Source organism: Belonocnema kinseyi, chromosome 5 (assembly GCF_010883055.1).
Source record: "Belonocnema kinseyi isolate 2016_QV_RU_SX_M_011 chromosome 5, B_treatae_v1, whole genome shotgun sequence".
NCBI lineage: Eukaryota > Metazoa > Arthropoda > Insecta > Hymenoptera > Cynipidae > Belonocnema > Belonocnema kinseyi.
In genome coordinates, this window is record NC_046661.1 from 29,192,920 (window position 1) to 29,206,219 (window position 13,300).

At 31.8% G+C, this 13,300-nt stretch overlaps 1 protein-coding gene across 3 annotated transcripts in view; it reads left to right on the top strand.

Moving 5' to 3' along the window:
• The window catches only part of LOC117172542 (transient receptor potential cation channel protein painless-like), a 113,161-nt gene that overhangs the window by 21,637 nt on the left and 78,224 nt on the right, over window positions 1–13,300 (top strand). For all 3 annotated transcript variants that reach the window (XM_033360583.1, XM_033360585.1, XM_033360584.1), the window contains one exon: window positions 6,112–6,375. The gene's annotated coding sequence lies outside the window, so the exon portion shown is untranslated. The remainder of the gene's footprint in view (window positions 1–6,111; window positions 6,376–13,300) is intronic.

Here is a 13,300-nt window from a genome sequence, read left to right on the forward strand (position 1 = left end):
GAAGCCATCAATCAGGGGTATTTTCATATTTCGCGCTTTTAAAGTTGCATTCGGATCGGCCATTCGGTCAAGTCCGTGCATCTTTGGATCAAGTTTATCATAGTTTCCATGGTTGAGTTTGAAACTTCAAATGGACACAAGTGTCAAAACAATATAGGTTGTGTTACATAGTAATTACAAATAATAAAAGTGTTTGATTAATAATGAAATGAGACATGTGAACTGAGAAGTAAACATCAATTTTTTTCTGTGCCAATAACATTATGGAATGTCTGCTGAGTGACAAATACTATAAAATAGTAATAATATTCTGCGCTTCCAGTGGGTAAAGAGTGAATTATGTTTACCGCTTATTTACGGCATAAAAACAGGTATGTTATGAATAGACATGATATGTTTTGAATAAAGTGAATGAAATATTACATGCGTAAACTTGAAATTGACATTACATTGGCAAACAGGTGAATATGAACATAACCTCGAAATATTGACAGATCGGCCCGGCATGTTTATTATACTTTCGATTGATTATTCTTTACCAAAGAAATGTTTGTTGGTTTTGTATGTTTATCACTGACAGTGGCGGTAGCGATAATATAAATAATAATTACTTATTAAAAATTGAACAATCATTATTTATTGATCATTTTAATAAGTTAAACATTATTTCTGAAGTAAAAATTTGATTATCATTGTTTTTTACACAGATCCATCGTATAAGAAATACACATCAGGAAATACAGATAGAATTGGTGCATTTTAATCCACATTGTTGAAAACTCGTTATCTCTAGACCCTATCCTAAGAATGGGGATTGATCAGCCTAAAATTAATTATCTGAGTCATTTCAATGGTACAGGCGTATCAAAAAAATATCTCGAAGCAATTTAACTTGCCCGAATTTTAATTGATACAATTTTTAGGGATTTTTTTTCATTTTAGAAAAAGTTTTCTCATGACCACTTCTCAAAATTTGGTTTGATCAACCAATGAAATAAATTAAACACTTGTTGGTGATAGGATTGTACCAGTAATAAATCTAGAAGAGAAATTTTAGGCCGATATTTACATTCCAATTTTTTTTCAATTATTCTGTTTTCGAATTTGTTGTATCTGGATCTGATTTCCAAATTGGGATTTGATCAGCTCCTAAATTCAATTTTAAGTAATTTTGATGGTATTGGTGTATCAACAAAAATCTCGAAGGGATTTAACAAGCCCAAATTTTAATTAATAAACTTTTTATGTATTATCTTTATTTTAGAAAATGTTTTCTCTGGACCAACATTTTCTTTGAATTATTGTATTTTCGAAATTGCTTTTTTGGATATAGTTTGCAAACTGGCATTTGATCAGCCCCTAAAATTACTTCTGAGTCAATTTAATGGTATAGGTGTATCAGAAAGATATCTTGAGGCAATTTAACTTGCACACATTTTAATTAATAAAGGCATTAGGTAGTTTTTTATGGTAGAAAATACTTTCTCTGGGCATCATCTCAAAATTTCATTTGATCAATCGATAATTTGAACGAGGCCTAAAAATATTTTCTGAAATAAAAAAAAAATCCCTAAAAATTGTATCAAATAAACTCCGGGCAAGTTGGATTGCTTCGAGATATCTTTTTGATACGCCTATACCACCAAAATGACTCAGATTATTAATTTTAGGCTGATCAAATGCCAATTTGGAAACCAGTTCCAGATATAGCAAGTTCGAAAGTAGAATAATTTAAAAAAAAATTGGAAAATAAATATCGGCCTAAAATTTCTCTTCTAGATTTATTACTGGAACAATCCTATCACCAAGAAGTGTTTAATTTATTTTATTGGTTGATCAAACCAAATTTGAGATGAGATCCAGAGAAAACATTTTCTGAAATACAAAAAAATCCCAAAAAATTGTATCAATTAAAGTCCGGGCAAGTTAGATTGCTTCGAGATATCTTTTTGATACGCCTATACCATCAAAATGACTCAGATTATTAATTTTAGGCTGATCAATCCACATTCTTAGGATAGGGTCTAGAGATAACGATTTTTCAACAATGTTTATTGAAATACACCAAGCCGAAATGCACTAATTCCATCTGCATTTCCTGATGTGTATTTCTTCTAGGATCGATCTGTGAAAAAAACAATGGTAATCAATTATTAAATTCAGAAATAATAATATATTGTTACAGAATATTTTAAAATCTAACAAATTTGCGAAACGTTATTTGAAATGTATTCTAATGGGAGGGGCATTTTTAAACCCCTTGAGCGGAGTTCGTGCTCACCAAAATTACCTACTTTTGACCCGAGCGGAATTCAGGATTTGTATTCGGAGGGTGGTTGACCGCGAGCGGAGTTCGTGTGCGGCCCTTGCTTTTACCCTGTAAATATCTCGCTTCGGCTTAGAGGCGGCAGTACCTGAGATCTTGAAATTAGTATCCATTGTTCTTTTAATCCCCTTGTATTTGCAACTGCTCATTCATAGAATGTCTATATATTACTATAATTTGTAAAGCTTAGAATTTAAATTTCTTCTGTTTTGAAGACGTTTAAACTGAACATTGAAAACTTCGCAATTTTTACCATTTGTAACGTTTTAAAAGTAAAATTTGACTACAATTTTTTATGCATCAATCTGCAATCATTCGTCTGGGAACATTGCCTGTAAATTGAAAATGATTGAACTATCAATGCTTTTAATTTGAAATGTCTTAAAAATTATTCACTTTTTAAACGTTTTCATTTTAAAATAAATTAACCGTAGGAAGTCGAATTTCAAAATATTGTACAATTAGCCTGATTTAATGTACCTATTAATATAAGAATTATGTTTAATCACAAAAATAAATGAAAAGTTAAGAATAACGGTTATTTCCAATGTTATATTTCCCTGCATTTTCTCAATTATTGCAAATATTACTAAAAATAATATATCTTTGATAATAATTAATAAAATATAATCATTTAAATGTTTCGGAGCAGTTTAGATAAGCATAATATGCTTATTGGGGCAGTTACACGTAGAGAAAATAAGGTTTCTAAATTAAAATTATAATTAATAATAGCATTCCGTGCTAGGATTCACTCAGTAAAAATTCCTGGAATATTTTATAATTAATACTTAAATACTATAAAGTGTTCATAAAAATATAACTTTTTTATTATCATTTGTGACTAACTAGGATATTCAACTTAAACTCTTCAAAAATCTTCAAAAATATATATTTTGTTGAACAATTTTTGGAATCATTTCAAATTTTAAATTATTTTTAAATCTCTTGGAAACTTCTGAATATTTTCAACCTAATCGAATTTTTTGTAAAGTAATAAATGTTAAATTTTTATTTATTCTACCAAATTTGTGTTTTTTAAACTTTTTTAAAAGTATTTTGTAAAAAATAAGTTTTACAATAAAAATGTGATTGAATATTTCAACAGAAACCTCAAGAAAATTTTTTCATTATCTTCAGACTTAAAAATCCTTAATTCTGAATAAATCCTGCAAAATGAAACCAAACATTTCTATTTTTATCAATGATTCTTTGTAATCTTCGAATTTGAGTGTAATAAACTCCATGGGAAATTTCTATAGTGGAACCAGAAGGGACAATAACTTAATTTTATTGTGGGGAATTTAGGAAATGAAATTTACGATTTCAGTTTACAATGTCCAGTTTAAGTCTCTTAGGTACGCCAGCCTTCTAAGATATAATCTCAGACGAGAAAAAGCAAGCGAGGGGTAACCCGCTGAATGCAATGGTGGGTGTAACCGAAACAGGTCATAATGCGAGTTGGGAATCGCCGTTATTTATGATCGAATTCTGATTTTAATTTCAGCCCCTCTGCTTTTTATTTATAATTGTATTTCAATTTCGGAAAGGACATTTTAAAGCATTTAAAACATTTAAAAGAACTACCTGGACCTTTCAATATATCTACCTGAGTGCCTGCCCTACCGAAAGAAATCTCAGGTCTATCAAGCTAGCACCTCCACAAACGAAATTCGCAAATTTCTTCATGTCAGAATTTTGGGCTTTTTTGGGGCTTTTTTTGGGCTGTATTGCCGATTTTTGAGCTCCGCTACTTTTTGTGAAAATTCAAATTTTGAGTGTAGGTGCTGACTTGAATCAAGCCAGCACCTCCACTGTATAAAAATTGAAAGACAACAAAAATCGAACACGTCAGAATTTTGGGCATTTTTTGGGCTCTTAAACGCACCAACAACCAATTTCCAAAAACCACTCCTAGAAAATATAGAACCACCCCCTATGTAAAAAATCAAATTTGGAAAAAACAAAGAACACTAGAATTTTCGGCTTATTTTAGGCTCTAAAATGCATGAAAAAAAAACTACCCCTATTTTCGAAAAACCACCCCCTTGCAAAAAATAAAATATGCAAAATCCAAAATGCACTAGATTTTTGGCTCATTTTAGAGTCTCAAATGCACTTAAAATATATTACAAAAACAACCCCTGTGTAAAAAAACGTCAACCTAATAATAGAAACTTAAACCTTGATGTTGGCTTTTTCGAACAGCCCAAAAATCAGAGACTACATCTGTACCGTAAAATTTGAAAAATATCAGAGACTATAATAACACTGTAATATTCCGAAAAAGATTGGTTTACACAAAATTATGTTTGATTGTTAAAAAGGGACAGTTTTTTAATGTCAAGTATTCGGGATCAAAAATCGGAGTAGGTATTTTTAAGAAGCCCAATAATCATAAACTCTACTGACACTGGAAAATTCTCAAAAATATTAATTTTTGACAAAGTCATATATACCTGGTAGAGAAGGGTTGATTATATAAGTTAAGGGTTGAAGCCCAAAAATCGGAGTGGATATTTTCGAAGAACCCAAGAATCAGAGACTACTTTAACACCAGAAAATTCTCAAAAATATTATTTTTTGCCAAAGTCATACATACGTGGTAGAGAAGGGTTGATTTTATACGTTAAGAGTTGAAGCCCAAAAATCGGAGTGGATATTTTGGAGGAGCCCAAAATTAAAGACTACATTGACACTACAAAATTCTCAAAAATATGCACACGCCACCGTGTTTAAGCATTTCAGCGTTAATACCGTCTACCCCGGCAGCCTTACCGTTTTTCATGTTCTTAATTATATCCCTAACCTCAGTGACACAGACTTTTTCAATTGAGTTTTCCATCGCATCGTGTTCAACATCGCAGTTGTGGTGTCCTATAGCTTCATCTCCGAATTGTCTCCTAAAATAGTCTCTGAAAGCCTCTAGTATTCCGTCTGCATCATATACCATTTCCCCCCTATTATTTCTCATGTTGACAATTTCTGTACTTTTGTTTCCTTTCATTTTTTTATAAAGTAGTTTCCTGCTTCCTGGGCTAATATAAAAAATACAAGCATTTAATGTTAAATTGTATAACATATTTTATTATTAATGAAATAATAAACCATTATAATTATAACAATAGGAAAAAGTAATAATTTAATTGAAGAAACGATGTGAAAAGATTTACTAAAATATGTTTTTTATTACGGTCATTCAATGATGCGGGTTTTTTTCACAGTATTTATACAAGATGTGTTTTTTTCACAGCGTTTACTAATATTTATTTTTTACAGGGTTCACTAATATATATTTTTGTTCATCTCATTTTATAAATATGAGTTTTTTTGTTGGCGTTATGATAAGAAGTGTTTCTTTCACAGTGATATAATTTACGGGTTTATTCTCCCGAACACCGTCGAAATGTTCTTATATCAAGTAAATGACGATTCTAAATACGGAAAAATAAATGCATTTTCATCATTCAATGATATTTTTTTCCATGTACAGAAACAATAATTATCTCAATTATTGCAAAAAATGGGTTTATCACTTTTTGTTTGCTTACTCCTCAAATACAAGACAATTCTCTGTTTTAGGAAGCACAGTGTTCATGAAAATAATGATCACAATAAAGGACACAAAATACTAAAGAAAAAGTACTTTGTAGCGGGTTTTAGGAATTACTTGATGTCAAATGTCGATTTTTCGCACTTGATTATAACATTTATTTGTATAAAATTAATAATCTTTTTTCATTCTTTTCATTATTTTTAATTAAAAAATATATTTTACACAATAGGCCCATTTTATTAGAACGTGGAAGAGCATTAAGGAAGTGCTTTATGGAAAAATGTTCGTGGATTTAACTCTTTCTCGAGTACATCCTAATTATTACGAGAGTAGTACAGATCGGATTGCCAGCACCAGCCTTGCCCCACTCCATTTTATAATGAGGTAATAGCCCGACTGTAACAAAGTGGCTCAGTCTGGTCGTTGTGCCAACAACTAATCTGGGAATGCTTCGCTTGGCTTTACTCTTGAAGCATCAGGTATGCAATTTATGGTGAGTACATCTCAATATATATAAACAATTTACATTTATAAGATATCAAAACTTATCAATGAGTGAGAAGGAATCTCTCTTTGATCAATAATGTCAACTACGTTGATTCTCATTTAAAAGAACTGCATACAATATGTACCTACCCATAATTCATATAACAATACATGAAATGTCTAATGATCAAAAATATTGGTATACATGGAAAATTATTTACTTTATCTATTGAAATATTTTCTATAAATAAGTTAACCATTTTATATTTTTTTGCTTTCATTCATGTTATTAATTCTTTGTGCCCATTATATAGATATATATAAATGTTTATTATTTTAAATATTGTTATCAGAATTTTCATGTCGAAAACAATGGAAACCGAAGAGTAAACGTAGTTGGGTGAAAGATTAATTTTATTTTTAAAACCATGAGTTTGTGAGAAATACTTTCGTGTTTGGACGTATTGTTCGCTTTTCACGTCTTAGTAAGCCAAGTCTAAACTAAAGTAAATTAACGGAAGTGAATTAATATTCTGACTAGAGCGTCGATTGTGAAAGTCGAAAATGTTAATTCAGCGATCGCGACCTGTCAACCTGTTGCGTTTGAAACGTATAAGAATTATAAGTTTAAGTATTATGGGTGCAAATGGTATCATAATTATTGGTGTGGCTGTGAAGTGTCGAGATGAGATCACCGAGTACAGACTATAGAGCGCTTTAAGGCACCTACCCACACTTGGTTATGACCTTTTAAATCGATTCACGTGATGACGGAGTTTATAAATATTTAAAAAATTCCTGGCCTAGTCATCAAAGAACGTGTATATTAAATTTTATTTACATTCGCGATAATCACACAGATAATTTCATATTACACAAAATGAAAATAAGTTTGGCAGTATTTTTCAAGTCTGAATAATAAAACATGCTGCCAGTAAATCCAAAATAAAATTACGTTTTAAATCGAAATGTGTAATTATACAAACAAACAACAAACCTCACCTACATTTAACTGTACTCACAGTAAATTTCTACCATTTAGGGCAAATTTTCGAAAAAGTTTCACCCATACGTTGCATCCTATTCATAAAAAGCAATTCAATTGACGAATTCTAGATTATTACTCTAATTGCGAATATCGAATAAGATTTAAAGAAATGAAAACACGCTAAGAAAAATGTGTGTTTAAATCAAATATATTATGTTTGTATCAAACATATTCTTTCTTTGTTATACATTCCCTACCGATAGAAATTTGAATATTCTCCAGCGAAATAGCCTGGCACACTTGAGACTATAAGCAGAGTCGATTTGAAACAATTTAGGCCCTGAGATAGTTTGAGAGATTTGCTTATACAGCTGACACTGCGTGCTACTACTACTGTTTTTCCCTTTTTGATTATTAAACAAAATATAATCATTTTATCGAAAAAATTACTCTTCTTGCTTCAAGATATGGTATGAGATAACGGTCTGTTACAAAACCTGTCATTATGAAACCGTAGATTCATTTAATTGTAATGTGCAAAATAAATTTATTTATATAATTGCTAACAAATGAATAAAAGATTCAGGAAAATTGTTTAACGTATGCAGGAATAATGAACGTCTTTAGGGAATTTAGTCTCACTTGTTTAAAAAATTATTATTTATTTTCACAATTGTTTGTCCATGTAAGTCGTAGGAATTTTGAAAGATTATTTTCTTCAGGATATTAGTACTTTAAAACAAATCATTTGTTTTAACAACTTTTTCCCGTAAATGGTAAAAAAATATTATTTACTGCAATTGATAACACAATTAAAGAATGGTCGAAGTACTTTCTTTTAAGATGAAAGCATTTAAGTACTCGGTTCTTACTTTTTTGGCCAAAGAGTTGAATAATTTAGAATCATTTCTTGCATACGCCACCTACATCCTCATCTATTAAAGGAGACAGAGCCTATCTAGATTATACGTGCATCTAGATTAAAATAAAAATCTAGATTTAACAGTATATTCAGCTAACACTGCGCGTTATCACTACTGTTCTTCCCTTTCTCACTGTTAAAAAATATATCAACATTTTGTTGAAAGAATAGCTCTGCTTGCTTCAAGACGTGGTTATTTAGACGAGGTATGCAAAAAATTAGACAGAAATATTCAACTGTGCGGGCCTAACATCCTCGGCCTAACAATGCAGGACCGAGTACTCAATTGCTATGGTAAATATCTTAAAAGAAAGTACTTTGACCATTCGTCGATTGTATGATAAGTTCCAGTAAATAATATTTTTGTACTATTTCCGGGAAAACATTGTTCAAACAAATGATTTTTGTAAGTACTAAATATCCTGAAGAAAATAATCTGTCACAATTCCTACAACTTACAGGGGCAAACAATTGTGAAAATAATTAATAATTGTTTAAACAAATCCGACTAAATTCCCTAAAGTCTTCAATTATTCCTGCACACGTTAAACAATTGTCCTGAATCAATTATTCAGTTGTTGGTAATTATAAAAATAAATCAATTTTGTACATAAACATGAAATGAATCCACGGTTTCATAATGATAAGTTTTGTAATAGACGGTTATCTCATAATAATTAAAGTGTTGTTTTGTCGTTATTAGGGAAACCAGGATGACAATCGCGTCTGAATGTTGAGCTCGCACTGTTCAATATTTTTGTCTAATTTTCTGAACACCTTATCTAAATAACCATATCTTGAAGCAAGCAGAGTCATTTTTTTGATAAAATATTTATATTTTGTTTAATAATCAAAAAGGGAAGCACAGTAGTAGTAACACGCAGTGTTGGTTGTATTTGCATTTTCGGTGCGAATAATCTAGATTATAATCCATAATGTAATTATTTTATTCAAAAATCGGCTCTGTCTGCTTCAAGATATGAGAATTTAAATGGCGTAAGCAAAATATGAGTAAAAAGTATTCAACCGTGCGGCCTACAAATTGAAAACAGAATAGGGTAAGGGGGGGGGGGGGCAGCGCCAACCAGTGGGGCAAAGGTGATTTTCCTTATAGCATGGCTATTATTTAACAATTTTAGTTCTACTTTGCATCAAAGAAATCTATTTTATCAGAGAGATAGTGTTACTTACTAAAATCTTAAAAATTGACGTTGCAAAAGAAAAATTATACAGAAAACATTTTTTACCACGAAAAAATGGAAGTTTCGCTGACAGAAATATAAAGTTTTCAACTCTAATGACAATACATACAGTGTAAAAACTTGATATCTTGACAGATAAATTAATATCACACAATGTAATCATATTAATTAGGCGTAATTCAAGTCCAAAATATATTAAATCTCATGAATAAGTGAGGCCTTGCCAGGCGGCAGGCCCGACGAAAATAATATTTACAAGTGCTTAGGTGATACACGACGTCATAAGTTTCGTCGATAAATGATAGGCAATGTAGAACAGCAACTTATCTTGTGGGCTACATGGAAGAAACTATTAAATAATATTATCATCAATCCTGTCGGTGTGCAGGTTTCTTTTATCGGTACGGTATAAACATTGCGTACAGTCCGTTTCTAGTAGAATGTCAACGAACAAGAGGTTATATTACAGCTATCTCTATTTTTATTCAAAATAACTTATTCTTCTTGTTGGATATCTTTAAAGGTAATTTTTCCAGTACATAAAATACCACAGAAGAAAACCATCACATTTTCTTATCTTTAAATGTTTTTATTTTCATAAAAAGCTGCAGTCGGCTTTGCCTTCAGGTGAGGGGCAAAGTCGATGAAATACAGCTTGTCAGAAATAATTAAATTACTAAATTATTTTTTTTTCCACGTGAATAATACTTATAGAAATATGATATCAAATAATGTAGAACACGAAATGAGAAAAAATGGATCAATTCAACATCTTATTAACTTTAAAAAAATCATTGACTGTTAACTGGTTGGCGCTGCCCCCCTTTACTCTACTCGTTTTTTTACAAACTACGACGTTATTAATGCAAATATTAACCGATTTTCATTAATCTTTTTTCAATTTATTGTAATTATATAAATGAATTAATTTTGTTAATTAAAATAAAATTAATTAATGATTTCATAATTTCAGTTTTCCTAACTGGCCGAAATCTCGTAACAATGCCCGGCATTCATTCGTTCCGTGTCTTTCCTCATCCTGCGGGGAGTTTACTGACTTGAGTTTTATGTGGGTGAGCAGGCTCGCTACGGACATGCATGTATAGCTCTCATGGAGTGTCATTTCTATTGTTCGCTATTATGATAATTAAACAAAATATAAACATTTGATCGAAAACCCGGCTTTGCTTGATTAGAGATATGCTTATTTAGATGAGGTATGCAAAAAATTAGACAAAGATATTCAACCGTGCGGCCTCAAAATTCAGACGCGATTTACATTCTGATAAATGGCCATAAGTGTGCAGTGCGTGAATTCTATTCTGGGTGCTCGCGAAAATTTTAATAAAGTGCGGTGCTTGAATTCGATTCTCGGTGCTTGCGGAAATTTTAATAAACTGCGTATGTCTTTAGTTATAAGTAATAAGTCTTTTCTAGTCTAATTCAACAATTAATTAAGTTTCAGAATAACGTGCGAAGTATAGTTAAGAATTTAATGTCCATAAAAATACGAGAAAATGGAATAGTCTTTCACAGAGGCTACAGAAAGGTGTAAAATGTTTAAATTTAACTTTTGCAAAGAAAATGTATTTTGCATTTGGATTAATATTTTCCTTCCGTGAATAACAAAATTCTGATAATAGATTATGGCAATGTGCTAGTTAAACTTTTTTACTATTGCAATCATAGCATCATACTTCAGAAACCCGGGAAGAACTTTAATGGTAATTATTACGAAATCTCGTAAACCATAACACGTCACCACATAACCTATAATCAAATTAGGAATTAATAGGGAAATAGAGCCCCAGTGGGCACAAAATTTGGCGACGTCTTTACGACATCGTTATGACATTTTTACGACAACTTTACGATGTCCTATGTCCATGTCGTTAAGGTGTCTTTACGATATCGTAAGAACGTCGTACGATCTGACGATGCCTTTACGATATCGTAAAGACACCGAAACGACATGGACATAGGATGTCGTAAAAATGCCGTAAAGATGTTGTAACGATGTCGTAAAAACGTCGCCAAATTTTGTGCCCACTGGGGCAAGGATCTAGAAAGGACCTTACTGTTTAGTCGGGCAATAGAAAGGCACCCTCGCTCGAATCTGGTCAGAGAGTCTAGCCTAGTGCTCTTTCTACAAAGCGTGACGTTCTTGTCGGGTCCTTTCCAGATTTCTCGTTCAGCGCCCCGATTAAGTTAGGGCAAAATAACTAGCACCCTACCAAAACCGAATCGCCATTTCTGCACGGGTGCGCGTCCATTTTAGGTTCTGATGATTTGATGATTCATTCTTGTGCAGAATGTTCTCTTGATTCCGAATATATCGGGTGCACATAGTGAATTCCCGGTCGTTTTGTTGTTATTTCACATTTTATGTGTTTAGATAAAAAATGTCATATCCCTGAAAATTATTAGTTTTGAAAATATTTTTTTATATTTATTTAAAGAATTGTGATATGCACACATCTTCATAATGGTGTATATTGATTTAATTGACAGTTTTCGAGAAAAACAATAAAATAGCGTTTTAATGAAAAGTCATTTTTACAGTAAATTTATGATCATTTCGCAGTTTTTTTAGAATCATATAGAACTAGCTGAGACAAAGACAATTTATTATGAATTTTTTAAAATTAGACTATTAGTTTAGTTTTGACAAAGTTCTAAATAAATACAAAGTTTCCACGTCTGTATGTACGATTGTTAGTAAGAGCATTAAATCGGAACAGGAAGATGCAGTTTTCGAAATCTGAACCGCAGCCTCAAATACAAGCGCACACGCGCAAACGTCATCAAATCATCAGGACCTAAAATGGACGGTCGAGTTCTCTTCGGATCCCCGACTAATAGGAAATTTTTCACAAGTTGCAGTCAAAGCACAAAATTCTAGAAATTGTGCAATTATTTTTTCAATTTCGCGTGCTGTATCCTCTTTAAGATGCTTCCTCCGTCTTGAAATTTAGCCCATGTATTACAAAAACAAAATTGTCTGCTAAAATTATAAATCGTTTGATTTCATGTTTTAACTACAGAATACAAATGTCTGAATACAGAATCAAACATAGAGCTCTTTTCAAAAAATTGTCTGGTTCTTGTCTTATTTCAATTAAGGCCATGTGACGAGAGGGTCACGTGACCAAACCTGGTCTTCAATTTTTCTTTCCCAACTTACGTCTAAGCGAAATGAGGTATCGCTCTGAAAGTTTGGGAAATGAAAGAGGACGTAATAAAGTCCATGTCTCTGCTTTGCTCCGGTCGAAATTTTGAGGAAAATTTTTTTTTAAGAAAATACCAGTGGAATTTTTTTTTCCCAACTTGCGTCCACACGGAATGAGATATCGTGCTAAAAATTTGGCACGATAAATACAAGGCATGCAAGAATTTGTCTCTGGTCCTAAATAATTAGAATAGTGAAAAAAGCTTTTTTTTTAATTACTATTTTTGAGAAATACCGACCGTGCTGTCGTCAAACCCTGCGAGCAATTTGAAATGTTGTCAATGGGCTAGTTTTGAGGTTTATATTTATCAAAGTGGGGCAAAACAACAAAAATCGCTCACGAACAGTATGCACAAATAATTTAAAAACTAATGTTAGCACTTGAAATGCAAATAAACATGTTTGGTCTGACATACGAATCAGTCTGGTATCAGATGTGTCAAAGCAGCACTAGCGCAGCGAGTAGACAACCTTGAAATTCTAGGGGTTTGTAGGTAAAGCAGATTGCATGATTACCGTCAGAGAAAGCTAAAAGTCAAACTTCTGCTGTAAAACCTAAATGTATCCGTCGATAATCATTATTTGCATAAA